The 25,980-nt window shown below is 37.3% G+C and overlaps 2 long non-coding RNA genes across 2 annotated transcripts in view; one reads left to right on the top strand and one right to left on the bottom strand.

The window, feature by feature from the left end:
- Positions 1–596: 596 nt before the first annotated feature.
- The window catches only part of LOC139126704 (uncharacterized), a 32,424-nt gene continuing 7,040 nt past the window's right edge, over positions 597–25,980 (bottom strand). The window contains exons 2-3 of the long non-coding RNA XR_011550703.1: positions 19,501–19,638; positions 597–689 (exon numbers count right to left, since the gene is read on the bottom strand). This is a non-coding gene — a long non-coding RNA (uncharacterized lncRNA). The remainder of the gene's footprint in view (positions 690–19,500; positions 19,639–25,980) is intronic.
- Positions 2,024–10,546, top strand: LOC139126702 (uncharacterized). The gene is made up of 2 exons (XR_011550702.1): positions 2,024–2,536; positions 10,479–10,546. It is a non-coding gene; the product is annotated as an uncharacterized lncRNA (long non-coding RNA).

Genomic DNA, 25,980 nt, shown 5'->3' on the forward strand with positions numbered 1-25,980 from the left:
CTCGAGTGACACCTCAGGTACGACAGCAGCTTAGCAGAATTCTAGTAAAACTTCAACTTCCAGGTAAGTTTCCCTTAACTTTTGAATTGGTGGCATATTTTCTAGAGTTATCAGCCATTTATTGAAAGTGGAAGAAAACTCATAAAAATTGTACAAAATTATGCATTAATTGCCGAATATGGCATCCAGCCTAAGGAGCAACTGAATTATCTGTACTTACCATGCAACACACTGCATATACCTTCCAATAGACCACGGAATAAGGAAATAGCATCTTTCTGTTCTGCTGCCTTGTCTTCTGTGGTCTAAACACACAATGGAAAGTAATTTATTCAGAAATAAATAAGAGTATTGACCATGAAATGGATTGCACTTGCAAGACACATCAATTCGGCAATACTTATCATTTTGTTTACATGTAGCTCTGATTAATGACAGTACCACAATAAAAATTTTGAAGCATGGTAAAACTCACAAATATACATCACATATTTTTATTATTTCACATCCAGGGTAATGGCCAAATATTGCTAATTTGATATACTTTAGCCTGTAAGATGTAAGTGATTTGTTACAAAAGCAAACTTACATTTCACATTTTTCTTCAGGTTCATTATCTTCAATGTCAAACCCACATGTTCCCTCTGAGGCCGATACTCTTTCTTTCTTTGAAGAAACATTTGTATGATCTGTAGATTCAAATGGAACAAAAGTTAATACATTATATCGTATGTCAACCATTACTTAGTTATAAACTTTATGGAGGTAAAGTTTTACTAAAGATAAACATTACAAGCTGCTCAATCGGGAAGTGACGTAATACACATAGCAGTGACCTTAATTTCAATTTGTTGTGAGCAAAACATTTTGCTTAATTCATTATAATATATCGTAAGCAAATTCATAGCAGAAGTTTGCAGAATTTAATTGCACAGTTTGTGGCAAAACTCTGAGGTCTGCAGGGCTGAGGAGTTTACTGAAAACTGTTCATTGAACAAGTCATTGACAATGACATAGTCCCCACTTGAAATAGGAGTATTAGTCTTGATGGGGGAGGGAAATGTAGTCATTAAGAAGTATCACTGGAGTGTATATGTTGAGATCTATGGGCACATAGGTCTATGTCGTTGTTCCCAATTTGAAACAATTTTGAGGCATGTTTAAGTTATGGTTCTAAATCAGGAAAAATACCGCAATTATACGGTGTCGCTCAAATTTGATCAGAATTCCTTACGAAAAATTTTTTTGTGGCATATGTCCCACTGTCTTGCGGCTTATAAGCTACACACAAAAAAGGCTGCCAGAACTTATTTTTCATTATGTGCCGATATGTGCCACTAGAGGCACTTAACAGGCACACAAAGACAATCAGTCAAATCTTTTGTGGCAGATATGCTAAAATATTTAAATAAACACAGTTTGAGCAAGATATTGCTCACTATAAGCCACAACATTGAGTTGACACTCCACTTGATCTTAGATGAGATATCCATTGACAGTGACACTACAGCTGGCACAGCAGGAAACCTTTGATTTTCAACAAATTGTGTGAAAAACTACCATTTGACTTTGATCGGTGCAATAAATCAATCACTGACTTTTTATGTACGTTTTGCAAATGATTGGTTCTCACTGACAGCGTAACTGTTTCTACAGAAAAAAGGCTTTGCAAAATATTAACTCTGGCGAACCATATATCGACGTTAGCCCTGCGTACGATGCTGTGTGTTCCGCTACAGCTAATTGTGGTGAGCGGGGCGATGGCTGTAGCGGATCGGAACACACAGCATCGTACGCAGGGCTAAATATCGACGTATAATGAACTTTACACGTGCATATCTCCCTTGAAAAGACTAGTCTTTCAAAGAACTGCAACTCAAAAATAACGTATATCTTGTTCTTTTGTGTTTTCTTACGCCCTTTCACACGCGGGTTTAAATGAACTGCAAGTACGGAGTAGGTCTTGAAAGCGTACGTACGGCATGGAGGTACGTACGGTAAAGCTTTCCCAGCGTACAATAATGTACGCATAGTTTCATAGTGATCACGCTGGGCTTCAAAATACGGACGTGCGCGATGAAAGTCATCGTCGGGCAAAGTTTGTAAGTCACGAGACTGCTATGTCGGAGCCGTTTTTGTAGAGTTTTGTGTTGATCTAGAAAGGTTATTCCCATGTATTTGTGTCGTTTTGGTTTTCAAACGCAAGCTCGCGAGATTTGGATCAAGCTGCTTGCTGAAACAATGCGTGGGTCAGAACAGACTTTGAACCCGGAACTCTAGAATCACGCCTGATGATGTCATATATCATGTGAAGACTTCTTTATGATTGGTCAGATTGTTGTAGATCATGTGAACATTTCTTTATGATTGGTCAGATTGCCAAAAGGTCATGGGTCAAATCCTGAGCGGCAAATTAAATCTGATATGCACTGGTAGGCCGTTAGGACGTTTGAGCGAGGAGTATATCGTCGCCGTTTTTTCGCTCTGATTTTTGTACAGTTTAGCGTAAAATTACCGTAGGACATTATCATTCAGGGTACTTAAAGGTTAGCTATAAATTTAAAACCAACAAACAGCGTTTGCGATGCGTTGATGGCCCTTGGATGACCGATTCTGAGACCGAGATATCGTCCCGAAGAACAACGGTCACGGACACACCCATAGTTTGATCGAAGAGCTACAGATCGTTTAAAAATTCGGTAAGTAATTTTCAATACCACGAGTTATCTCTATAATTTTCGCAGTTTGGACTGTCTTTGGTCGTGCTATATTGATGTTGTTCTCGGCAAACCCTGTTCAAGTATGCCAAATGAACGTACGGTATTGGCAAAAATAATATACCGGTAGTTAATCATGGAGGTTGGTAGCCCTACGCGTACGATGCTGTGTGTTCCGCTACAGTTAATCGCCCCGCTCACCACAGCCCTGCAAAGACCCGTAGCGTAGGTAGGGTCGGTGACTTCAAATCCATTTTGGGACTTGATGTAAAAAGCCAAATTACTGCCGAAATTCAGCGTTCTTGGGCCCAAGTCGTATCCCTGCCTACCTCAGCTACTCGATCGCTTCCAAAAATGCCAGTCTTTTATTCACTTCTCGTAAATAACCGTCGATGTCGGCAACTCTCGCTAGCCTTGCGTACGATGCTGTGTGTTAGCTGTGTAGCGGCCAACACACAGCATCGGCCGCATTTTTAGATTACGCTTTTGAAAATTACGAATGCAAGAACGACAAAATACAACTTAGTGGGCTAACTGCTAGTGTAACAATGAATACCAATAGGCATATCCACGACTCAGAGTACAAGCTGCAAAACAGCAATGTATGCAACATTGATAAAATTTGTCCGCATTTCAAGCTGCGTGTCGATATTGCGCGCGTACAGCTACGGTATATTTAGTAACAAACCTGTAACCGTGCACTGCGCTATTATAAAGGGATACTTTTGTTTTAAAACAATTTATGAGACAGTTTTCCATTTACATTTCTTCTGTTTGAGATGTGCTGAAACTCAATCACCGCTGGTCAATAGTTGTAGTTTTGAGTGGTGTGTCACAAGTAAATAGTGAAAATGAGGCTGAAAAGCAATGCTTTGGTAATCACAATAACATAATGTATAGATATGTCATGAGTTTGTATCATTGGGTAAATTATTTAATATTAATTATTATAATTTCTTTCAAGCACATGAATGCTCTTTCCGTGAATTTTTGTATTAATATATATATAAGGGTAGTCGACAAAATACAAGCAATTTCACTTTGCACATGTAATAATATCCTTGTCTGTTATTTATCATTTTTATTCTCAGTGTATGGGCAAAGGCCATGAAGCTGAACAGACCAATGGATCAACAGGAACATTCAATCTGAAGTTTCAGAACAAGATCGTAAACATTAGGATGGCATCGAAAACAACTTTGGATAATGTGAAAAATAGCGTCAATGACACTGTAGCTCCCATCCTGGACTATTTAGTGTTTGTTCTCTGGTCAGATATTTGAACATGTGTGAAAGGGATAAAGTGCATGAAGTGAAAATACTTAAATGAAATGTATTGGAGACAGTGAAATATGTTTAATGTAATTATCAGAATATAAAATGGAAAAAATACAGAATTAGATATATCGAATACTGTGATACAACCATTAACTCAACAAGTCATTTACAATGACATAGTCCCCACTTGTAATAGGAGTATTAGTCTTGATGGGGCAGGAAAATGTGGTCATTAAGAAGTATCACTGGAGTGTATATGTTGAGATCTATGGGCACATAGGTCTATGTCGTTGTTCCCAATTTGAAACACATGAGGCATGTCTAAGTTATGGTTCTAATCGGGAAAAAAGATCAGACCTCTAGCAGTATTGGCCAGCCAAGAAATACATATGTATGGTGGCCTGGAGTTGTCACTGATAAAAATACGTCTAAATTATTATTGTATTTGTTTTTATGTCAAATATTATTTAAAAAGCGATTTTTAACAAACAAATTCGTGCGTAATAAGTGATATAAACGAAAAACTCTCGCAAATAAGTCAAAATAATTTTAAAAAAATAATTTTTTGTTTCTTGAAAAGGAACAAAATCAAACATTAGACATTGAAAACAAAAATTGTTTGTTTTATGATTTTATTTTGATTAAAAAAGCAGGAACATTTCATTTGAAACATTTTTTAAGAAACAAAAAAAATAAAATCATAATTGAAATGAAAATATGATATTAAAATGAAAAACATTTCACGCGAAATAAAGAAATTAAATGTTAAATAAAAAAAAATTAAAGTAAAATTGAAAATAAAAATTCAAAGTAAAATGAAAATAAAAGTAAATTCAAAGTAAAATGAAAACGAAATGAAATGTATTTCACCTATGGCCGACAGTTGTCATAGTAGACCAGCATCCTTTTCGGTTCCCATAGAGTTACATGCAGTCTAATGACAATCCTCGGCCGTCGTGTCACAAGCAAAAATTTTCAAAAAGAAAAAAATCAGAATTTGGCGATGGCCGAGGATTGTCATAGTATACCAGCATGCTTTTCGGGAAGGAGAACCACAATGGCGGCGATACCAACGCTTCCCTCGCATATAGGGAGAAAAGTGGGCTTTGGGTGAGTTTACAAGCGCAGCTTAGCATATCATGTACCTAGACGAGGTCAGCGTGCTCGAAAACGCAGACCAAAGCAAGTTCTGGATTCCAAATCGACTGTTTTCGGTGGAGAAATCGCGCGCCGCAAGTCCGCGGCGCTAGCTGTGGTGGGAGACCGGTAACAGTACTAACACACAGTCCTACGCTGTTATACTGACAGGCCGATATATCCACAACAAGTGTACATAAAGTTCGCTGAGGCCGAAGCTCTTGTCAGTAATTTCGCATTCTGGACCCAGTGTGACTGACAAAAGTGCTAAAAGAAATAAATGAGCAAAAAAAATCATAAAAGTGACAAGATATTAGCATAGCATGAACCTGCAGGATTATACTGACTACGGAGCGCCAATCTATGGACGAGCTTGATTTACTCGGGGCGACTTCAGCCTGCTTTGAAGTCTGCAGGCCCGATGCAGAGTGAAGTCTCCACAACTGGCCTGAGTGCCCATTTGTATATAACTATAAATGTAGCCACTGTGGCAAGGGTCCGGAATAAGACTTTCCCGACGACCGAGAGCCCCGGCCGGCCGAGAGCTAGTAATGGCCTGAGGGCGAGTGTCGAAGACGCGAGTCTCGCCTGTTTATCACCCTTGCGATTTATCACCCTTGTTCTTCACTGTATCTGCTCATAACACGTTTGTAACTAATTTGGATAATTGGATGGTGAAGTAATGCCTGTTTGATTTGCAAATGTAAACTCATCTGCTTTCCTTTATGAGTCACACACTTGTTTTTATGAGTAATTTGTAATATTGCAACAATCAGCCAAAGAGCACCTAACCCAAAGCCCACTTTTCTCCCTTTTCTCTCTTTTTATGAGCCCCGATGAAAATTACTATTTCAGTAACTCGGCCGCTCAGTAAAAGTGTAAATAAAATAAAATAAAAAAATAAAATAACGCTTTTGAGAAATTTTAAAAACATGAAAATCCAATTATCCAAATTAGTTTCAATCGTGTTACACGATTGTTGTTGTTGTTTGTATTGTTGTTGATGTTGATTAGTCGTGTTGTTGTTGTTGTATGTTGTTGTTGTTGACCAATAAAATTCAATGGATATAACTGTGTTGTTGTTGTTGTTGTTTCAACAGCATTGCGGCGGGAGTTGCAATGAGTCAAATAATGATAGTGTCCTTGTAATGTTTCTTATGACATCTACATTACGTTTGAAACAACATAACAATTATGTTCGTTGAATTTTATTGGTCAACAACAACAAGACTAATAAACATAAACAACAATGCAAACAACAACAACCAGATCTCTTGGTCCCCTGTGATGTGCCTTCGACACTAGCTCTCGGGCCATTGACTCTCGGTCGTCGGGAAAGTCTTTTTCCCGCACCCTTGCCACAGTGGCTCCGTTTATAGTGTGATACGCAAATGGGGCGCTCGAGCCAGCTGCTGAGACTGTGTTGACACTCTACCTCGGGCGTATTGCAAGTAATATTCGTCTAGAAGTTATGAATATGATAAATAAATATCATATATTAAACTTTTTTCATTATACAAACCTTACCTGTGGCTAGTGTGTGTCTATTACTTTACCCTAGCTATCTGTGTATAGTGTTTCAAAGAAAACAGTCTATATCTGTTAATTGCCCTCCTTTATCCCCGTCATTAATTTGTTCTGCCAAACACCGACGTGGGGTGGGGGGGGGGGGCTTATCCCCCTGACCAAATAACTCATAAGGTAGTAGTCGGTGATCAGCAGAACAAATTAACGACGGGGATTAGGGAGGGCAATTGACAGATATAAACTGTTTTCTTTGAAATACTATACATACACAGATAGCTAGGGTAAAGTACTAGTAATACGCACAAACTAGCCACAGGTAGGTCTAAGGCTTGTATAATGAAAACAAGTTTAATACATGATATTTATTGATCATATTCATAACTAATAAACGAATATTGCTCGCGATGCCCTGTGCTCGGGCAAGCAGACTACACAGCTAGCTTGTAGTTGTTCCGACCGACCTCCATGTTCGGCCGAGTACATGTAAATCAAGCCCAACCATAGACTAGAGTGAGAGCTCCGTAATTAGTAAGCTTAGGCTAACCCTGCAGTTTTCACGCTATACTAATAGCGTCGTCACTTTTATGATTTAATTTGCTTATTTATTTCTTTTAGCACTCGTGTCAGTCACACTGAGTCCAGAATGCGAAATTACTGACAAGAGCTTCGGCCTCAGCGAACTTTATGTCCACTTGTTGTGGATGTATCGGCCTGTCAGTATAACAGCGTAGGACTGTGTGTTTGATAGTACTGTTACCGGCCTCCCACCACAGCTAGCGCCGCGGACTTGCGGCGCGCGATTTCTCCACCGAAAACAGTCGATTTGGAATCCAGAACTTGCTTTGGTCTGCGTTTTCGAGCACACTGACCTCGTCTAGGTACATGATATGCTAAGCTGCGCTTGTAAACTCACGCAAAGCCCACTTTTCTCCCTATATGCGAGGGAAGCGTTCGTATCGCCGCCATTGTGGTTCTCCTTCCCGAAAAGCATGCTGGTATACTATGACAATCCTCGGCCATCGCCAAATTCTGATTTTTTTCTTTTTGAAAATTTTTGCTTGTGACACGACGGCCGAGGATTGTCATTAGACTGCATGTAACTCTATGGGAACCGAAAAGGATGCTGGTCTACTATGACAACTGTCGGCCATAGCTGAAATACATTTCATTTCGTTTTCATTTTACTTTGAATTTTTCGTTTTTCTTTTTACTTTGAATTTACTTTTATTTTCATTTTACTTTAAATTTTTATTTTCAATTTTACTTTAATTTTTTTATTTAACATTTAATTTCTTTATTTCACGTGAAATGTTTTTCATTTTAATTTCACTTTATCATATTTTCATTTCAATTATGATTTTATTTTTTTGTGTCTTAAAAAATGTTTCAAATGAAATGTTCCTGCTTTTTTAATCAAAATAAAATCATAAAACAAACAATTTTTGTTTTCAATGTCTAATGTTTGATTTTGTTCCTTTTCAAGAAACAAAAAATTATTTTTTTCAAATTTATTTTGACTTATTTGCGAGAGTTTTTCGTTTTTGTTTCGATATCACTTATTACACACGAATTTGTTTGTTAAAAAATCGCTTTTTAAATAATATTTGACATAAAAACAAAATACAATAATAATTTAGACGTATTTTTATCAGTGACAACTCCAGGCACCATCATATGCGCATTATAAATGAGGTACAAGATGTGACATCTTAAGGTCTAATATCCTATCAAAATTGGAGGGTATAGAACTTGTGGTTACTGAAATATGCATATATATGTATAATCAAGGTCAAAGGTCATCGAGGTCACATGACATTTTGAAAAAAAAAATTATATTGCTAATTATCCCTATATGCCCAAAAATCAGACCTCTAGCTCTATTCGCTTGCCCAGAATTAGATGTGTACATAATTAATGAGGTAAAGCATGTGTTGTCATAAGGTCTCCCATCCTACTAAATACAAAGGACATAGCACTTGTGGTTACTTATTTATTGACATAAACATATATTTTAGGTAAAAGGTCATCGAGGTCACATGACATTTGGTCAAAAAATTTCTCTCCTATAGTTATCCCTATATACCAAAAATCAGACATCCAGCTCTATTGGCTCGCTCAGAATGAGATATGCGCATAATTATTGAGGTACAGTATGTGGCGTCATAAGGTGTCCCATCATACCATACATGAAGGCTGTAGCACTTGTGGTTACTGAGTTATGGACAAATATGTATATTTGAGGTCAAAGGTCACCGAGATCACGTGACATTTTGTCAAAAAAATTGTTTTGCTAAGTTATCCCTATATACCAAAAATCAGACCTCTAGCTCTATTGGCTCGCTCAAAATTAGATATGTGCATAATTAATGAGGTACAATATGTGGCGTCATAAGGTGTCCAATCATACCATACATGAAGGCTGTAGCACTTGTGGTTACTGAGTTATGGACAAATATGTATATTTGAGGTCAAAGGTCACCGAGGTCACGTGACATTTTGTCAAAAAAATTGTTTTGCTAAGTTATCCCTATATACCAAAAATCAGACCTCTAGCTCTATTGGCTCCCTCAAAATTAGATATGTGCATAATTAATGAGGTACAATATGTGGCGTCATAAGGTGTCCCATCATACCATACATGAAGGCTGTAGCACTTGTGGTTACTGAGTTATGGACAAATATGTATATTTGAGGTCAAAGGTCACCGAGGTCACGTGACATTTTGTCAAAAAAATTGTATTGCTAAGTTATCCCTATATACCAAAAATCAGACCTCTAGCTCTATTGGCTCGCTCAAAATTAGATATGTGCATAATTAATGAGGTACAATATGTGGCGTCATAAGGTGTCCCATCATACCATATATGAAGGGTGTAGCACTTCTGGTTACTGAGTTATGGACAAATATGTATTTGAGATCAAAGGTCATCAAGGTCACATGACATTTTGTCAAAATATCCGAGATATCTGCGTGAACGGATGGACTCACGGATGGACGAACAGACGGACATGACCCAATCTATAAGCTCACTGGGGACTAAAAATGCTGTCACTGCATCCTTTTTGCAATATGAATGAGAAACTAAATTTTTATTTTTTGTGGCCTTATACATTGGAGTCTATGGAGATCTGCCTTATACATGTACATGGGAGTCTATGGACGTGTAAACTATAAATATGCAAATTTCACCACGATTTGCCCAAATTTGGAAAGGTCACTCCTATGCACTTCCATACCAAGTTTCAAATCAATCGGACTTGTGGTTTCAGAGCAGGAGATTTTTTGACCAAAAATGGGAGAAAATTACAAAAAAATTCATGAAAAATAGCAAGTCCAAGATACTGACCCAAGATGTGCACAATCATTTCATGTCAGCCCAAAGTACTTACATGCTAATTTTTCATGTAATCTGCTCAGTGGTTATTGAGTTTTTTCAATTTTGACTGTTTTTACATTTTTTCACTTAATTTGCATATTTTTGGCAATGACAACTTCATTTGAAAAATCTCATCTACAGCCCATCATCCATGTACACACCAAATATCAAGATGAAATGTGCAGCGGTTTTGGAGTTTTTGATGTTGACGGACAGACATACAGACATACAGACATACAGACGTACAGACATACAGACATACAGACATACAGACATACATACATACAGACATTTCCCTAGCCTATAAGAATAGCTTCCATTGCCATATATACATATGGCTAATGGGAGCTAAAAATCAAATGCAGACTTTTAGACGTGTTCTGTTATGTTTTTCACATGACCTCATTAGATTATTGAATTTTGATTTTATTTTAATTCTTAGTGGTCCAGCCTAGTGTACCAACATCATTGTTTTACATATCAAAATAAACAATGGGGTATTATCGTGAAGATATGTGGTAAGTGTTTTTTTTTGTTTGCATATGTGAGTAGGCGGTTTAAAAGGCAGTAGCTGTAACTTAATTTTTATGCAGTATTTTTATACTGTTATGTGTCTTGATTTTTGCCTATTTTGCCAAGTGAGTAAAGTGAAAAGTTACCTCAACGCACAAAAGTTAAAAGAGCAACATCATAAGTTACAGCTACTGTCCCTTAAAACAAATGAAGATGTGAAGTGTATGGTAATCTCCTGGCTAGTATAAAACAGGTAGGTACAAATGCAGGTATGGTTGGGGAGGGGGGGTAGCGCAGGAAGCATGCATAGCAGCATTTTACCATGAAACCTTTTACCCCACCATTTTTTGTGGCATATTGTCTGCAATCACAGCGGCTTATATGCCGCTAAAAGCCCCGTCCCATTTTTTTGCGGCATATCGTCTGCAATCACAGCGGCCTGTATGCCGCAAAACTGTGCCAGAACAGATCTTTGCATGATAAAATATGAATAACCTGCTTATAAGCCACAAACAGTTGCAGCTTGGTATCCACAAACTATTGTGGGTTAGCATGCACAACTATGTGCCAGAAGCCATATTTTTTCGTAAGGGTTGGTACATACCAGTATGGGTACCAAAGATCAACAATAAATGTTGTTTCTATCTGTTCAGTGTAGGAAAATTCTACGTTGATGTTATGACAATGATTTCTGCACAGTACAACCAGAAAAACAACAAGAAATATTTAAACCAGAAAAACAAGAATGGCAAAAGTAATTAAGGTCTGAAACTTTAGGTACTGGAGAACTTTAGCAACGTGCATAGCAGAAAGGCAGCTAGCCCCCCTTAGTTTGACCATAGACGGTCTTCCTCCCCTCTACTGACGGTCTTCCTCCCTCTAATGTCTATGGTTTGAGCAGGTCTGTTAATATGTAACAGTTCATAAACAATGACAGGAAGTGACTCAAGTCAGGGGAGTAAGCCTGTTTCAAGCCTGTTTCAGAATTTCGCTTTTTCTTACCTCATTTGCACATTTTGACACTGATGTGTTCATTTGAACAAATTCACATCTCAACCCTACATCTACTGTACACCAAATACTGAGACAGTAGCTTTGGCGGTATGGGAGCCTTTGTGTGTGACGGACATACATCCGCACATACCCACAAATATACAGACACAGACGCCACTTAGACTCATCATATAAGCTCTTTTTGGTATTTATATATAAAACCAAATATGAGCTAAAAACGATCAGACCTATAGCTGTATTGGCCAGCCAAGAAATACATAATTATGTGCATAATAAATGAGGTACAAGATGTGACATCTTAAGGTCTAATATCCTATCAAACTTGAAGGGTATAGAACTTGTGGTTACTGAGTTAGGCATATATATTTATAATCAAGGTCAAAGGTCATTGAGGTCACACGACATTTTGAAAAAAAATTGTATTGTGAATTAATCCCTATATGCCAAAAACCAAACCTCTAGCTCGATTCCCTTGCCCAGAATTAGATATGTGCATAATGAATGAGGTAAAGGGTGTGTTGTCATAAGGTCTGCCATCCTACTAAATATAGAGGACATAGCACTTGTAGTCACTTATTTCTTGACATAAACGTATATTTTAGGTAAAAGGTCATGGAGGTCACACGACATTTTGTAAAAAAATTCTATACTATAGTTATCCCTATATACCAAAACTCAGACATACAGCTCTATTGGCTTGCTCAAAATTAGGTATGCACATAATAAATCAGGTACAGTATGTGGCGTCATAGGTTCTCCCATCATACCGAATATGAAGGGTGTAGCACTTGTGGTTACTGAGTTATGGACAAATATGTATATTTGAGGTCAAAGGTCATCGAGATCATGGGATATCTTGTCGAAAAATTGTATTGCTAAGTTATCCCTATATACCAAAAACCAGACCTCTAGCTCTATGGGCTTGCTCAAAATTAGATATGTGCATAATTAATGAGGTACAATATGTGGCGTCATAAGGTGTCCCATCATACCATATATGAAGGGTGTAGCACTTGTGGTTACTGAGTTATGGACAAATATGTATATTTGAGGTCAAAGGTCATAGAGGTCTGTGACATATTGTCAAAATGTCTAAAATGTCCGCGTGAACGGATGGACGAACGGACAGACATGACCCAATCTATAAGCCCCCTGGACTTCATCCTTGGGGACTAAAAACTGTGTCACTGCATCCTTTTTGCAATATGAATACGATGAGAAACTAAATTTTTATTTTTCTTGGCCTCATACATGGGAGTCTATGGAGAACTGACTTATACATGAGAGTCTATGGAGAACTGCCTTATACATGGAAGTCTATAGAGAACTGCCTTATATATGGGAGTCTATAGAGGTGTTAACTAAAAAGTCCTCTAAGACGGCCAAATTTGATCGCATTGTGAAACAAAACAACGTGCATCTGTATGGGGTAGGGTACTATCCTTGTGCAAAGTTTGAAAGAAATTGACCAGGGCATTATCTGCGTGAACGGATGCACGCACGGACGCACAGACAGACGGACAGACATGACCTAATCTATAAGTCCTCCCGGATGACTAAAATCACTGCTCTGCATATGACATCACTTCTGCATTTTGTAGCTTGTCATATTCTAAATTAATCTCTGATGAGAGTTTGGCAGAAATACCCTTGTGGTCTAACAATCAGAGAGAAGCTTTCTTAATCTCAGGTACCCAGTTTGTACTCCAGTGAAAGTTACATACACTTTTTCTTTCCAGTTTGAATGGGAGAACAGTTGAATAGAACAGATCCAGGAGCAAGGTCAATGTCCAACCACAAAAAAGTGTATATTTTACTACTCAATCAGACAGTTTCAAACAATAATACTTGTTAATTGGACAGTTTGTAATCAAAGAAAGATGAGGTCACATGAAACAAGAGAGAACAATGGGTACAAGATGGAGAATGATAAATGTAAATATTACATTCATCATCCAGACTGGCAAGTAAAAGTATTGAACAGAGACATTTCATAGTCTCCACTCATTATTGGGATATCTGCCTTAATAGGGCAGGGAAATAAGATCTGCAGTGCATAAGTGGTAGCAGTGTACTGCGAATCCTGTGATTGTTTTCATGTCAAGGCATCAATTAATAAGTGTGACTGGATTGTATTATAAAATAAATCCATGTGCATATGTATGGCATATGTCTATGTCCTTGGACCAATTTTGAAAGAAATCAGTTGAGACATGTCTGGTTAATGGCTCACCAATAAATATTGTTTCTATCTGTTTAGTGCAGGAAAATGCTACGTTGATGTTATGACAATGATTTCTGCATAGTACAACCAGAAAAACAACAAGAAGTATTTAAACCAGAAAAACAAGAATGACAAAAGTTGGACATGCTGCTTCAGAGAATAGATGTTTTGATCAAAATAAGGCAAAAATTGTCCTAAAAACATGAATATTAAAATTTCAAAACATTTTTTGTAAACAGCTTCTAAGCTTGTCAAAAGATGATCTGCAACATTTCGAGAAATCTATCAGCAATATTAATCACTAGGCCATGCAATCTTATTTGCGCTAGTGATATGGATGTACATTGTATCCTCAGACAGCGTTAAACAAAAAAAAACATATAATCTGAAAAATAATTAGCACAGCTTTTGTCATTTGGAAAATTTTTTTTAGAAATTTACAATTGTGACCATCCCCTCCCAAGATCTAATGGTCCATCCCTTAGCTTGAGCAGGTCTGTTAATATGTAACAGTTCATAAACAATAACAGGAAATGACTCAAGGTCAGTGGAGTAGCCTGTTTCAGTCACTGGTCTGCCACTACTCCTGCATATTTACAGATTTCCCATTTTTCTTACCTCATTTGCACATTTTTGACACTGACGTGTTCATTTGAACAACATCACATCTCAACCCCTGTATCTACCTGTACACCTGTACTGAGATGGTAGCTTAGGTCATACGGGAGCCTTTGCGTGTGCATACATCTGCACATACATACTCACTTACATACCTGTACAGACAGACATATACACACGCAACCGACTCACCATATAAGCTCTTTTTGGTATTTATATACATACCAACTATGAGCTAAAAACAGAAAGACACATGCAACACATACACTAAATTAATTGATGAGGATGAAACTATTAAACAACACCTACACTGCTTTTATATGTTGAACATATCATTGTGAAATACCAATGTCTAATTGGTTCCTCATTGCAACAAACCTAAGTGGAAGTATATGCCATGTTCACAGTAAGCACTTTTTGTTTCTGATAAAAATTAAAAGCATTTGATGTATTTGTTTTAGATAAGATATTAGTTAATTGGTGTTAAATTTAGTTGGTTTTAAATTTTAGATGGTGTTAAATTAATAAACGTGACGACACACTTGCCATCCATCTATCAGTATGGCAACAAAATGGGTACTCCTAGACAGAACAACCAGGGTTCCTCTCACCATAATTTTTTTCACAATAATGTTTATTCTACCCGAGATCTTAGTGTCATATGGGAAGGCTTTGAATAGAATATATAGTTATGTAAACGTTTCACTTAAAAGTTTACATTGTTGTAGAGATAATCACAATGACTGAAAACTTCATTTGAACAATCTCACAGCTATAGTGCACATCCCATCTACACATCACTGAGGTAACTGCTCAAGTTTTCAGGCCTTTACTACTGACAGACAGATAGACAGACAGAAAAAAGTGGGACCAGATTGACTACACGCAGACCTTTTCCATCAATACGAATATCCGTCCGGCCATAAACACATAGCTTGGTTGCATAAAAATCTCATTTCTGTCATCTGAAATGAGATTTTTATGCTCACAAGCTATGTGTTATTCTGTCATCCCTAGTAACCTATACACCAAAATAAAAGCTGTCTGGCTACAACTTTCACAAAACAAAACATTTGCCCCAAAATTACCTCAAGAAATACAAATTTGCCTATTTCAGCACAATTTCAGCATTCCCGCTGAGGTCCTCCCTGTGCAAATGTCAAATATCACAGCTGTTTGAAGAAACGTTTTGAAGACTTTTTAATAAGATTTTTGTAACAAAAAATGAAAAAAATTGTCTAAGAAATACAGTTTCATCTATTGTATCACAGTCTGAACAAATCTGAGTATACCAAGCTATCTGACTGGCAGGTATGAAGATTTTTTTACCAATTATGGAATTTCCCTTCTTGATCTAATTTAAATATTTTTCAGGAATACATATACATAAAAAGAAAAAAATCCAGCCATTTACGCATCATGCATCTACACTAAAAAATATCAAGTCCATAGGTATTTTGGTCCTCAAAATATTAAATTGAGCAGACATCCTCACACACTGACATACATACATAATACATAAATACACACACACATACATACATACATACATACGTACGTACGTACATACACATACATACATGTACATACACACATACCGGTACAGATGGACGCTTACCTATTCCAGAAGTCAATTATAACTAAAAAATTCAAAAATTATGCCACTCTTATGATGGGACCAATATTGTCTCAGTCAGTGTATATAATAAGTGTAGGGAGGCAGTCAATACAAGAAAATTATCATATCTTGAGAGATATGTTGTCATCACGTATGTTCTGCAGGTTCTCTGTTTCATGTGGTGAAACTGTTTGTAAGGCTCATCTTTGACCTCTGAAACTTAATTATACCCATACAGAGATAACCCTTTTCCTGCCAAGTCCATATTTCACCATCAGTTCAAGATGGTTAAAATTAATAACACAACATATTCCATACGGTGTATTTTAACATAATACTGAACATTTGAAGGCTGTTGAAAAATAAATACTGTAAACTTGATTTTTGTAGACTGAAGATGCTATAACAGACCAAGCCAAGTGGGTGAAAATATGTCATGTTTTGGCTCAATACTGCTTTTTACTGACTTGGCTGATGCGGAAGTGATACTGTCTGGCAGGAAAAGGCTTCCACTCTTGGATCACTGTATGCAACCTTAGTGCCAAAAAAGAGCAATTTTCCAAACTTCTCCCAACCAGCTTTAATCGATATGATAGCAAAGACACCTCTTCCTACAATGAAATGAAAATAGCAAACAGTATTTCTCGAGTGCTCTACTGTAACAAAGTTACTATCATGGTGTTGCTTTGTACTACATATGACCTAGTTTACATTAAGAAGTATTGCGCAATATATAGTTCATACTGGTCTGCATAACTATTGAAATCTTTGCAGATCAAAAATATGCCTGATGTCTAATCAATTCATAAATTATGAATCTAAGAATTAATCTCAGAAGTTATGGTAGGTAAATGAGACTTTTTTCAGTATTATTTTTCTTTGTATCAAAGTACAGTTTCAATTTCAAATCCATGAAGCATGGTGAAATGCTCAATGTTCAGCTTATCAACACAGCCTACATAGTCAGCATTGTTGTTGTTGAAAATTGAATTCAAGGCTTGACAAGAAGTTATTTGTAAACAATAGCAATGATCGATCATTACACATCCATAGGCTGTGTTGACAAGTAGAATACTTGACACTTCATCATTCCATAGGGATTTGAACACTGAAATGATTGGCTAAATGTAGAAAGGAATCTTGGACAGTGATTTTCTGTCAGATTTTTGTTTTTCTTATAATTGGATTTCTCATAAAGACTGCTAACTTAAGAAATTTTATAAGAATTTAACATTTTTAAATGAATATTGGTACTTCTTATACATCTGCCAGTGAGAAAAACAGAAATTTGCTGCACTGAACACATGTTAGGGCCAGCATCGTTGCTAACACTTTTCCGGCAGGTTCGAGGTATCCCAACTAGCATGTTTCTGTATAGCCTCTGCACATTCACCTGGTCAGTTTCAAGGGACCCGCCAACCGCCATTTCTGTCTACTGCACTAAGCATTGTAAAATACCTGCAGAATCACACTATAATTTTCATTTTCAACTAAAATCATTTAATGAAATAAGAGGGAATATACCTAGTGATAATATTCTTGAAAAATCCTTTAAGATTCAATGAATACACATGGGTTGAATTTCGGTCGATCTTATTAACCTATCATCTGGCAGAGGTACAAAATAGTGGTATGCTACAGTCAAACTAATATGCCTTGCTGCCTTAAACCTTCTTTGTACATCACACCATTTGCAAAACTGAGCACACAAACATACAAATTCTATGCCTTCACTTTGTAGCATAAACCAGTTTACACAAAGACACTAACACAATGTCAACCAGTTAATGTCTTCACTTTGCTATGTAAACCAGTTTTCTAAAGAACACCAGCTGTGGTATCATTGAAACATTCACTTTGCTATGAAAACCAGTTTACTTACAACAAACTGAGTGCCTTCACTTTGTTAGCATAAACCAGTTTACACAAAGACACTAACACAATGTCAACCAGTTAATGTCTTCACTTTGCTATGTAAACCAGTTTTCTAAAGAACACCAGCTGTGTTATCATTGAAACCTTCACTTTGCTATAAAAACCAGTTTACTTACAACAAACTGAGCGCATGTTTAGTGCCTTCACTTTGTAGCATAAACCAGTTCACATGACACATCACAGGAGACAGGTCAGTTCCTAGGGCGGAGTGGGATGGGGTTGGGTTCTTCACGAAACTATTTATTTATTCTATTTTATTTCATATTTTTTTATTTATTTTATAAGTGATATTTCAAATACAGATTTTGACTCAAACTGACTGCTTTCTTTATTATCTACCGGTCCCCATTTCTTTCAATTGCTCTACAAACTGGCTACTCACTGGCCTTTAACCTTTTGAGTGCCAAAGTCAATTTTTATCACCCTTATAAAATATACCTACCAAGTCAATTTTTGTTACATTTTTGCAAAAATTTTGATAATAAAATTGTTGCCAATGTAATGTTGAGTTCATTTGCTCCAAAATTATCATGAAAATTACAGAAAAGTTCATCAAAACTTGTAAAATGTTGCACTAAAATTTTGGTGGAAAAAAATACAGCACTCACAGGGTTAATATTGATCAAGTCAACACCACTGTCAGTTGAAATAGATAAAACAATTAACGAATAAAATAGAAGAAAATAAACAGATGCATAAAGAACCTCACCATCCCAAAGGACTGACCCTTCCCACTGTTTACATCTGCCATCACAAATCATCCTCTTCCTGCATGGGGGTGCTTGCAGGTAGAGTTCCATTCTGTACACCCTATGTTACTTTGTCTATTCATAAATCTGTAATGATGTATTTGATTTGTAGATCATGATGTCATACTTATCAGCAGAGTGATATATCATGATTTACATATTCGAATACCACACGTACAAGTGAATCTCACTCATCCAATAAGACCCTCCTTATGTATAAGTTCAACCCCCTCTCCCTCCCCTGAATTATTTGATTGATTTCTGGAATGATTTAATTTATTGTTGTATAAATTATATCCGGGCAAGTGTACTGTAGGAATGGAATATTACATTTGAAACAAAATTTACTGTTTGACCCTTTTCCTTATCACCTTTGTTAAAATTTTAAATACAACCTAAAGACAAGTTTAGTGATGTTATCCACCTCTATTTTTGTGACTGAACTATTCTATCTAACAGGGCAGTCAAAATTGTGTAGGTGTTGTTTGAAATGGAACAATTCTTGCTTGAATAATTTACATAATTTGCTTTAAGTGAGTGTAAATGTTTCTATTTTTGGGTATATCTGTTTATAAGCCCCCCTATCATTTTTACGTACTACAATAGAATCACCTTCATCAATGAATGATGTACAATAATGTACTGCCTTGTCAGTTATACTGTGAAATTTATTACATTACCTTTTTCACGGTTGATTTCACCATGTGAATTACAAGATACAATGAAAGAAACACGTACACCACGGACCCTGTGGATAACCTGTATTTAGGGGACTTAATACACCAGTACAAACCTTTAGTTTCTGTTTACTTCACACAAAACCATCCAGATCGATCGATTTTTTCCTAATAAAAGATCTTGCAACTTGTTCAGCAGTCTCTTTTTTATTGCCTGCTTGACCTCTCAGGTTGGATCTGTAAGCTGACATTGTCTGGAATAGTGATAAAAAAATAATGATATCATGTAATACTATTTTTGCGCATTATATGTTTTCACTCAATATGTGACTGTATTTCATCAAAATCTCAAATTAAGCAAGGACAAGTCACCAAAGATGACGCAGTTGCCACTTGTTAATTTGTGTTTTGAAATACATGGAGATCAGAGAAAGTGTGAAACAAATGAGTGGTAGTGCAGTGCTATTTGATATTTGCAATAATGTGCTGCTATATTATTGATTTCATCAGGCATTTTACAAATACTGACAAATTATTGCTTTATTTTTCTTTTTGCCAAAGTAATGGCTCTCAACATGAAAAAAAAACACTGCTAAGCTGTCATATTGACCTTTTGGATCCTACTGCAGAACAAATTTATGTGAATGACAGTGCAGCAAAGTCAGTTTACCAGACAATGAGAACGTCATTGTGCCATGTTTAATTTGAAACTAGTTGAGGCATGTTGACTTACCCTTGACAGTGGGCTTAATTATGCAGTATTTCTCGCAATTTAAGATATCATGGGAAATGAACATGTTTATGTTTTTATGAGTGTGACTGCATAAGTTGTTCAGCAGTCTGGTATACACAATCACTCATGGATAAGCCATGGGTGATTGTGTATGCCAGACAAACCTGTAAAGCTTGCCGACTTTGATGAATTATATTCATGCTGACTAAAACCATGACTTTGTTGATTGTGTAATAGATGTGTTGAACAGTAACCACTTGAATTTTCCAAAATCTATATTTCCACTTTGTCTAAATAGTGTCATTTGCTTTCCATGTGTGCCTACATCTGCCTTGCAAATGTACATGTAGTTGCACATTGACAAGCCACGAATGCCACAGTGACATCAGCTAAAAATAGCATCAATGATATGACACTGTGCTCCTCAGTGCATTTAGTGGTAGGGATGCAAGGAGAGAGGTTTGGGGAATGTTGCTGAGAAAGATGCAAAGAAAGGGTTGAAATGTGAAACTGTAATAAAACCTATTGTTTTTAGCAGTGAGCGTCCAGCTTGGTAAACATGCCATCTTGTACATGAAGGCAAAAAACATAATTTTCACATGTCCACCAAACTTGGAATTTGCATAGATCAACATAGATCATCCAAATTGATTTATCTGCAAGATTTTGTATGTTCCTTGCTACAAAATTCTGACCCAATTGAATTATAACAGGAAAACAAGCACGCATGATTGGACAGTGTGGACTGTGTATTGCATGCACTACATTTGCCGTGATGATGGATTGCCAGACGACCACACTGCATCAGAGACTGTAGGTTTAAAACAAAATTATATTCTAAACAAACTTTCTTCGTGTCATTGATAGCCTTGATTTTCTTTGGATATTGAATGGCACATTGTTATGTAGGTCATTTCCCCACACTCATCATGACCTGAGTTCAATTAGTCTAGAACATTCTCAAGGTCACTGCCCTTGATGACCTCACAACCTTGAATTCAATTAGTCATGTTTGGAATGTTCTGGAAAGTTGATTAGTTGTGTAAGGGAGATAATTTTAGAACAGTAATTAGCATGTCAATAAAAGTTCTAGATTGTTCTTATATGCCTTTATAAAAGGGACGTGCACAGCTTCCAGTCAGACTTTTGGGATCGTGTCTCTTGTGTGTTACTAAACTCCAGCAGTAGTCATTCTCAAGACTTTTCAAGACCTTCACTGTCAACGCTGGATTTATACTGTGGACTTTGTGCAGCTTCAAGCCTGCAAGCCAAAGGACTGTTCATTCATTCGACTGACTGTTACAACTCTGAGACTGGAGCTTTGCCGTCCAGCTGAGATAAGTAGTCTGTACACTTTTAAAGCTTGTACTCTGTCCCTAACTTAGCAATTAGTTTTTTTTCGTAATAAATTTGTTTAAACGGAAACTGCTGAGTTCACCCTTTTGTTCGTTTTCTCTGCACGTAACAAATTGGGGGCTTGTCCGGGATACGAATATTTTGAGCCGTTTGACAACATTTTGACAGCCTTTTCAAAACTACTGTATACTGTGAACTCAGCGAAATTTAATCATGGCGGAATTTAAACCAGACGAATTTATGGATGACCTTGATCAGGACACATTTAATTCCCTCAGAAAAGACAACCTCATAGCACTGGCAAATTTCCTTAAAGTAGAAGTCAAAAGATCTATGCGCAAGAGGGAAATACAGTACCGTATTGCCAAACATCTAGTTGATTTAGGCCAATTTGAGGAATCCACCCTGAAAGATTATGAGCCCGAGTCTACCTCTGAACTCAGAAAATTAGAATTAGAAATGCAGACAAATTTGGAGATCAAGAAACTAGAATTACAAATGAGAGAGAAAGAATTACAAATGGAAAAAGAGAGACAGGCATTAGAAAAGGAAAAAATACAAATGCAGTTAGAAATGGAAGAAAAAGAAAGAAAAAGAATTGCGATTAGAAGAACAGCGATTGCAGGTAGAAATAAACGTTTAGAGCTTGGACAGTCAGGAAAATTCTTCCCTTCAGACAAGTTTGACATCACTAAGCATTTCAGGTTAGTTCCCCTTTCCAAGAAAAGGATGTTGATAAATATTTCCTCCATTTTGAGAAAATTGCTCAGAGCCTGAATTGGCCTAAGGAGTCCTGGTCTATGCTTTTGCAGAGTGCTTTGGTGGGTAAAGCCAGAGAAATTTACATTCAGTTGTCAGTAGAGCAGGCTTCAGATTATGATTCTGTGAAGGAATTAATTCTCAAGGGCTATGAGTTGGTGCCTGAAGCTTACCGTCAGAAATTTAGGGATTGTGAGAAGGTGAAGGATCAAACTTATGTTGAATTTGCTCGAACAAAAGAACAACTGTTTGATCGTTGGTGCTCTTCTGAAAAGGTCAGTCAGAATTATGACAAATTACGACAGCTTGTTTTGATTGAAGAATTTAAGAGGTGCATTCGGAGTGACATCAAGACGTTTATCAATGAACAAAAGGCAGATACATTGGAGGTTGCTGCACGTTTGGCCGATGATTATTCATTGACCCACAAATCTTCATTTCTCAGCAAACCATCCCAGTCCTTTTCATACAGAAACAATGCAGGTAAATTTAACTCCTCCTTTTCATCCAAGAATTTTCAAAGGAGAGTAGGAAATCAAATGACAACAGTTCACAAAATTCAAGTAACACTTCCACATCATCAGATCCCAAGTCTCAATCTCCTTCTGACAAACAGTTCGGTACACTTTCTTGTAATTATTGCAAGAAAGACGGCCATTTAATGTCAGAGTGTTTCAAATTGAAAAGAAAACGTGAAGGTCAAAGTGGTCAAAGTGGATCTAAGCCCACCGGCTTTATTTCTTCATCAACTCAATTAGAGTCTAATAATGTGTGCAACACATTTTCTGAGGTTAAACCCCTCTTATCCCCAATTAATGAGGTCAAGGTCAATTCTTCTCAAGATAGCATTATGGGTATTTTCGAACCATTTATTCATGATGGTTTTATATCACTTTCTAGTGATTTTTCTTCCGCTACCCCTGTCAAAATTTTAAGAGATACGGGGCTTCCCAGTCTCTTTTGTTGGCAGATACCCTGCCGTTTTCTGAAAAGTCATTTTCAGGTTCTAAAGTTCTTATTAAGGGGGTAGATTGTAATGACTACATTCCTGTTCCTCTCCATAATGTCTATTTGTCTTCGGACTTTGTTTCTGGACCTGTGACTTTAGGTATTAGGCCTTTTTTGCCTTTTGAAGGGATTCACCTTCTTCTTGGAAACGACCTTGCTGGGGACAAGGTCATTACTAATCCACTTGTGACTGATAATCCTACTTTAGATCAGGATCCAGAGCCAATTGAACAAGAGATACCCGATTTATTTCCTTCATGTGCTATTACTCGAGCCATGTCAAAGAAAACTTCCGAGAATCAAAATACTCTCAAAAATAATGTCACAGATGTTGACTTAAATGACACCTTTCTCAGTCAGGTGTTTGACACGGATCATTCCGTTATCCCTCGTGGATTTGCAACTTCCAGTAAAACTGCTGACCAAAGTCAGACATTTTCTAGATCAAATCTCATTGCAGAACAATACAAAGACCCAGATATTTTGTCTTTGTTTGACAGGGTAGATGATGAAGTAAAACTTCAGATAGCTCTGTTTCCTATTATACAAAATCTGGTATTCTCATGCGTAAATGGAGACCTCCAGATGTTTTGGTTGATGACGATTGGGCTATAAAACATCAAATTGTGATTCCAAAGCCCTACCATGCTGAAATATTGCGCCTGGCCCATGAAACCCCCTGGGCTGGTCACTTAGGAGTCAGGAAAACTTATCATAAAATTCTCAGTCACTTTTATTGGCCTAATCTCAGGCAGGATGTAGCACATTTCTGTAAAACTTGTCACACATGTCAAATGGTAGGAAAGCCAAATCAGACCATTCCAAAGGCCCCTTTACAGCCAATTCCTGCATTTCAAGAACCATTTAGTAGGATACTAATAGACTGTGTTGGGCCCCTACCAAAAACAAGATCAGGAAATGAGTACATGCTGACAATAATGTGTACATCAACTCGGTTCCCAGAAGCCATACCACTGAGAAATATAAAGACAAAGACTATAGTGAAAGCTTTAGTCAAATTTTTCACTTTATTTGGCCTCCCTAAATGTGTCCAGTCCGATCAAGGCTCCAACTTTATGTCTGGAATTTTTCAACAAGTAATGGATCAGCTAGGCATTAAACAGTATAGGTCATCCGCCTATCATCCAGAAAGTCAGGGTGCTCTTGAGCGATTTCATCAAACTTTGAAAAACATGATTAGGACCTACTGTTTTGACACAGAGAAGCAGTGGGATGAAGGAATTCATTTTTGCTCTTTGCTGTTAGAGAGTCAATTCAGGAGTCTCTTGTTTTAGCCCATTTGAGCTTGTATTTGGACATACAGTCCGTGGCCCACTTAAGCTCGTTAAAGAGAAATTCCTATCAGACGATGATGATTGTCTGAATATTTTGCAATATGTGTCAGATTTTCGTACAAAACTCTCTAAAGCATGTGAATTAGCCAGAGAAAATCTTGAGTCATCTCAGCAGTCAATGAAAACCAAATATGATAAAAGCACCTCAAAACGGAAGTTTGAACCGGGTCAAAAGGTTCTTGTTCTACTTCCGATTCCTGGCAAACCACTCCATGCTCGTTACTTTGGGCCATATCTAATTGATAAGAAATTGAGTGATTTAAATTACATCATAATAACACCTGACAGGCGAAAACAAAAACAGCTATGTCACATAAATATGCTTAAGCCATATTTGGATAGGGATAATCCTACTATAACTCAGCCTGTCAGTACCGTCAGTTCTGGCCATTATGAAGATAGTGATACTGAAACTGACTTGAGTGAAAATACTCTAAACTCAAAGCTGGGCTCGGTCAAGCTTCAGAACTCAGAAATCCTGGAGAAGCTGGAGTCTACAAAGTTGGCACACCTCCAGCCAGAACAACAACAACAGGTGAAAGAACTGCTCTACGAATATAAACACCTGTTTCAAGATGTTCCAACGAGGACAAACGTCATCTATCACGACGTTGATGTTGGGGACAGTAAGCCTGTAAAACAACATCCATACAGACTGAATCCAACAAAAGCAAAATATCTCCAGGAAGAAGTCAAATACCTGCTGGACAATGACTTTATTGAACCCAGTAAAAGTAACTGGAGTTCGCCGTGCATACTTGTTCCCAAATCAGATCACAGTTATCGTATGTGCACGGACTTTAGGAAGGTCAACACTTTAACAAAGACAGACACTTTCCAATCCCGAGGATTGATGACTGCATCGACCGAGTGGGAAAAGCCAAGTATGTGACGAAATTTGACCTACTGAAGGGATTTTGGCAAGTCCCTCTGACGGATCGTGCTCGTGAAATATCCGCCTTTGTTACACCAGACGGATTGTTCCAGTACAAGGTGATGCCATTCGGAATGAAGAACTCTCCGGCAACGTTCCAACGGATGATCAACGACGTCATATCCGGGCTAGACGGATGTGCAGCTTACGTTGACGACGTCGTCCTGTATAGTGACACCTGGGAGGAACACATCAAGCTCATGCGGAAGTTCTTTGAGAGACTGAGCAAAGCAATGTTGACTGTCAACCTTGCCAAATCTGAGTTTGGTTGGGCTAGGGTAATTACCTCGGACATACTGTAGGACAGGGTGAGGTAAAAACCTGTTGATGCCAAAATCAGTGCCATTTCAAGTTTTCCCATACCAAACTGCAAACGACAACTGATGCGCTTTCTCGGTATGGCTGGTTACTACAGAAAATTCTGTCCAAATTTCTCCACAATTACTGAGCC

Source organism: Ptychodera flava, unplaced genomic scaffold (genome assembly GCF_041260155.1).
Source record: "Ptychodera flava strain L36383 unplaced genomic scaffold, AS_Pfla_20210202 Scaffold_125__1_contigs__length_171678_pilon, whole genome shotgun sequence".
Classification (NCBI taxonomy): Eukaryota; Metazoa; Hemichordata; class Enteropneusta; family Ptychoderidae; genus Ptychodera; species Ptychodera flava.